Consider the following 5,949-nt stretch of genomic DNA (forward strand, 5'->3'; position numbering starts at 1 on the left):
GATACGATTCCGGAACATCACTCAACGGAATCGCGGAGTAGAAGGGATTCCAGACCATCACTCAACAGAATCTAAACAAGCATATGATTCCGGAACATCACTCAATGGAATCACAGAATAGAAGGGATTCCGGAACATCTCTCAACGGAATCCAAACAAGCATATGATTCCGGAACATCACTCAACGGAATCACAGAATAGAAGGGATTCCAGAACATCTCTCAACGGAATCCAAACAAGCATATGATTCATACCAAATGTACTAGGTATATCTAAACCTCATTATCTCCATAATTACAACATAGTCACCTACCATATTCACTGCTCGTGGCCACCAACTAATACGTTCCACCAGCATATAAGTTCTACATAATACTTCTAATAGGATTCTAAGATCACATGGTCATAACATTTATCATACTTATCATTCACATTACTAGAAATAATTAAACATCCATATATCACCATTATCATCAGTACACAAGCCAAATCATGTTTAATAAACATAAGTCTATGGCTAAATATATGAAAATCACATTTCAATAGAAACCATATTTATAACTTTCTAAAGTGCACATTATGCTCAAATAACAACATACTAAAATCTCAATACGATCCGATGGTCGGATCTCCGCCAATTTCAAAATTCAAGTGGCGGTCGATATTTAATTTTACAAACTTAGAAATCCAATTAGTGAAGATCCATACATTAGATTCCCGATCCGTAAGTTTCTATGATCCTCAAATATTATGTTCTATCACGCATTAAGGTTTGGTGACGATCCAACGGTCGGATCGTCGATTCATATTTTGATCCAATAAGGTATCGTAATGAAACTAAGTCCAACAATCCAATTACGTCATACGGATATCAATTATGAAATCAAGGCATCTAAATGAACTTAAAAGTACATCGTCGGCCCACTGGCCAGGTCGCCGCCGCACGCACCGCCGCGGTCGGCGGTCGGCCGTCCCGATTTGCCGGAAAAATTCAACTATTTTTAAAAATTACCAAATTTTACAGTCAAGTAGATCTCAGTGAGGAGAGAAGTTTTCATACCTGTGGCCAAGTCCAATTCGGCCGGGAAGCGTCCCAATTTTATCCAAACCCGCCGGAAACCCTAGAAATGGGTGTTCTTCGATTCATCACCAAAACGAACTTTGACGTTTCGTCCAAGCCTTGGGACTTGCTCCAGGGGTTGAGAGGAGTCTTTTGGTGGTGGTCATCGACAGTAACACTCGCTGGAATCACCGAAAACAGATTAAACCCGCCGGAAAACTTTTGGGTTTTGTAGCTTCGAAATGGAAAAATGGGAAATAAATGGGGAAGTCTAACGATACAGCTACGTAGTGCCCGTCAAGGGCTTTCCATGGACACCAAGATCACCCAAAAATGAGTTCGTATGAAGGAGATATAGCCGGGTCAAATTTGAGGGTTCACGGGTCGAAAACGACCCAACTCGGGTCTCTCCTTTCCCCTCCTTTCTCCCCCTTCTGATTGGGCTGCTCCCCTCCTTTTCTCTCCCGCACTCCCTCATCTTCTTCTCTCTCCCGCTGCCACCTGGCAGCATCCAGCCCCTCCTTTCATTTTTTTTTTCTAACCAAAACATCTCTAATTTCTTCGTTAGAGATCCGTTTCACGAACGGTTTGCGCCTACGCGTTCGTAAGGTCGAGCTCTATCCAAAGATATAAATTGCGACCTCGAACGGTCTACGAATTTTAAATAATTAAATTCCAAACTTCAACTTCGTAACTAGTTTAATTAAAATCAAATTCAAATAAATTAATATAAATTCTCAAAAATAATATAAAATCTCAATCATACAAATACGTAGATTATAACAGTGAAATCCGGGAACGGGATTTCACAGAGAGAGTGGAGAAGGGCTCAAGGAATTCATCATATTCCTCATTCTTTGTGTTTTTATTCATAGTAATAAGAAGAAAGAAGCTTCCTCTCTAAGTAATATAATTAGTACAAAGAAAGATCTTTTAGATTACATAGAATTCCTATACATAATTAGTATTGTAACAAATAATAATTTTTGTGAAAAATCAATCAAACTAGAAATTGTTAATTGACACTCCGAAAGTCCGAACCACATTTCTCAAGTCAGATTTATCAAACACGAGAAATGAAGTATTTTTCAATTTTGAAGCCTCATTTCTCGCATGCCAAAGGTAACTCGAAAGGTGAATTAAACACAATTACGTACATAAATGCGTCGGTGTTTACCGCGGTTTTATATTAGTAAAACCCAAGGAGACTCCGACAGAAGAAGCACTTTATCATAACCGACGCAAGAATACGTAAATACTATCACATCAAACGCAAAAAAATCTTCATCTTCTACAATAAATGCGAGTCGGTTTTCACTTCATTGGTACAAACTCACAAAACGAATGTTTTTCCGTTTCAGTTTCCACCATAATCACAGCACAAACCGGCAACCTTTTTGCCATAAATGGGCAACTGCCACGGCCACCACCGTAAACGCCGTAATGGCCCCGTCTCCAGTGAAACGGCCAGTTCTGGCTTTAAATATGGTCCGTCGGGTCAAGCAGCTCAAATCCCTTGCTCTAGCTCATCGTCAGCTAAAAAGACCAGCAACATGGTGGTCGCCTTGCTGTACGCTCACGTCGACTCGATCTTGCGCGCCCTCGCCTCCCAGGCCGAGGGCTTCGGTCGGCTCACCGTCGGCGGACTCAACGGGGCCGTTTACCACGTCACTACTCTAGCAGGTCAGTTTTGTTAGTCCAATTTATTGACTAAATGCATGTTCTTGATAACTTTAGCTTCAATTCACTTTGTAAATGTGTTTGCTTTATGTTTTGAAGATTTGGGTTTTGTGTGTTTTGAAAGTTTAATTGGTGGGTTAGTGTTTAATTTGAAATTAGTTGAAGTAAAACTTGTTTATGGGGATTGGGATAGTGGAAGTGCTTATGGGAAGTTGATTCGAATCCCTTTTTGAGGGGTTTTAGCAGTTTAAATGGTTGATTTTGTAGTTAATTTGGCATGCCAACTCCAAAGTATGAATCTTGCTGTTAAATTAGTTAATTTGATTGCATCTCTTGCTGCTGTTTGATATGTTGAGAACTTGAGATCGGCATTTGATGTCGTGAACTATGTATAGTTGCGTGTGGAAGCTTAAATTTGATGCCGCTTTGGATTGTCTTTGAAATTTCGGGCACTATCCATCTCCAGTCTCACTTGAACATATCATCGTAAAAGACTATAGATGGGCGCGGTCAGAGGATTAAACTTACGGGGAAGGGGTTGAGGTTGAAGGAATGTGAACATGTGATTGTATGCAATTTAGAGTTTGAAGGTGGTAGAGGATCAGATGTGATGGCATCCAAATAAAACCCAATTCTAAACACATATGGATAGATCGGTGCAGCCTTCGTGATTATGAAGACGGACTTATTGATATCTCCAGAGGAAGCACGAATATTACAATTTCGAGGTGAGGTGAATCCTCGCTCCATGTTGGAATTCACTTTTCTTATCCTTGCAAAGTTTAAGTTCGTGTGTTTAACCATTATGCAGGTGTCATTTTTCACAGCATGATAAGACAATACTGATTGGAGCAGATCCCTCGCATATCGATGACAGATGCATTCGGGTTACCATTCACCACTGTTTCTTTGATGGGACCAGACAAAGATATCCTCGCGTTAGATTTGCGAAAGTACATCTATATAACAATTATACCCGAAACTGGGGCATTTATGTTGTTTGTGCGAGTGTAGAATCGCATGTAATGCTACTACAGATAGATATAGATATATATATATATATATATATATATATATATTGCTTAAATACTCTTTAGATTTTTTCAAGGATTTTATCCTATACGAGGTTAATATGATATTATTATTTTTCCACTCCAGATATTCTCTGAATGCAATATATATGAAGCAGGAAAGAAAAAAGTGGCATTTAAGTATCTTACGGAGAAGGTATGTCCATTTTCATTTTTATCGAGCACCTACATGCCTTTAAGATTTCTTACTCGCATAATTCTTCGGTTTCAGCATTTGACATTTCAGAAGCTGATCTAAAGATATTGTATATCAGTATCCTGCAATAGTCCTTTGTATGAGTGGCTGAGTGCAACATTATTGTATATTTCGAGTCTTTCCCTTTTGCTCATCCTACTCCATGATCTATAAATTCATATCTCTGACCACGATGCAAGGCCAGACGCTTTCATCCTCATATAATTTCATGACGTATATTAAGTTACTAACATTTTCCATACATTTCAATCTTGTTCTAGCACTTAAACCATTGGAATTTCGAAGGGGTTCAAAGATACGTCCAAATTTCCAACTACTATATTACCACCTTCGTTGCAACCTATAGAGCTGATCTCAAACTGGAAGCATTGGACATGTTGATCCAGATTCAACCATACTTGACTAAATAAAAATGAAGATAGTGTAGGCATAGTGGTTGGCCATTATGATAATCATGATATCCAAAAGCGATTTGAATTTGGATGAAAGTTGGTCAGAATGGTGCATAAGCTCGAGTAAGCGCATTCATTCTTGGTTAGGAACTGAATGCTGAGTTGAGTTATTTCAAGAAAGATTTAACATGAATGCATATAATGCGATATATATTTTTTCTATTAATCCAATTGAAGGCTTGATGAACGAGAATATGTTCCTCGCGCCCTTTGTTGAGAGTCAAAATATTGTTGTAGGCTTGTTTGTGCAATTAAAACTACTGTCAATTCATCCAATACATGGCTATTGAATTGTATGAGACTAACTTGATTACTCTGGCTTTTCTATAGGCAGCGGACAAGGAGACAGCAGTGACTGGCCACATTAGGTCCGAAGGAGACTTATTCGTAACGGGAACTCAAGCAGGATTATCACCCGATGGCGGTGAACATTGCATGTTTCATCCTACCCAACACTATCAGACATGGACAAAAAGACCTCCAGTGGAGGATCTTATGCATGTTCTTTAACATTGCACAGGATGGCAGGGTGTTCCGCGGCCAGGTGATCAAGGAGTAGCTACGTAGGATGACAAGGTGATCCGCATCCAGCTGATCAAGGAGTAGCCAAGTAGCCACGACAAAATCGCTTCACTTCCCAATTTTATATAGTTTTCGATTTTTTGATCTTCTTTTTGTTAAGTTTTGTCTACTTCATGTATTTCTTGTGTGTAAAATAACAATCAATAACAAATGAATGTGCGCATTGTTTGTGCAGTCCTACTATCTGCCACAATGATAAATTGAACTCGTGCTTAAGGAAAGTATTATAACGTGGGATGAATGGATAATCTGTATTTCATGATACTTATGTAATAAATGTAATGCGTGTTATAGCTTAGTCAAGGACGGAGTCAGAGATCTACATGAATGGGGCATTCTCAAACAACAAAGTCACAAATTATAAATTTAAAAAATGTACTAAACAAAATACTTATATATTAATCTATAAAATGTTTCACACAACATCCCTTGTGGTGATTTCATGTTTTGAAACCATTGCATGACAACTTTATTACCATTACAAAAAATCTCTCTCTCTCTCTCTCTCTCTCTCTCTCTCTCTCTCTCTCTCTATAAAAATAATCATCTTATTATTCATATATTGATCTCCTATCTAATTCCTCAATCGATCCTCAGAAATTTCATGACTGAAAATGCTCTTTCAACGATAACAATAGCACATGGAAGAGTTAATACTAATATCATAAACAATTGGAAGAGTACATTTTTTCCAACATAAAAACTGCAACTGGAAGAGTACATTTTTACCAACATAAAAACTGAGTGGGGGCATTTTCCCCCACTGGGCCCAAGGTGGCTCCATACATGAGTATAGTGGATCAGTCACGAGAATTTTGATAACTAGCCATTTTTTTTTTTTAGTACATCGATATTTTTACACTAGGGGGATGGGGAGTTCGGCTATGC

At 38.5% G+C, this 5,949-nt stretch overlaps 1 pseudogene; it reads left to right on the plus strand.

The window, feature by feature from the left end:
- Positions 1-2,303: 2,303 nt before the first annotated feature.
- On the plus strand, positions 2,304-5,235 carry LOC126617651 (probable pectate lyase 4; annotated as a pseudogene).
- The last annotated feature ends 714 nt before the right edge of the window (positions 5,236-5,949 follow it).

The sequence above is a fragment of the Malus sylvestris genome, chromosome 4 (assembly GCF_916048215.2).
Source record: "Malus sylvestris chromosome 4, drMalSylv7.2, whole genome shotgun sequence".
NCBI lineage: Eukaryota > Viridiplantae > Streptophyta > Magnoliopsida > Rosales > Rosaceae > Malus > Malus sylvestris.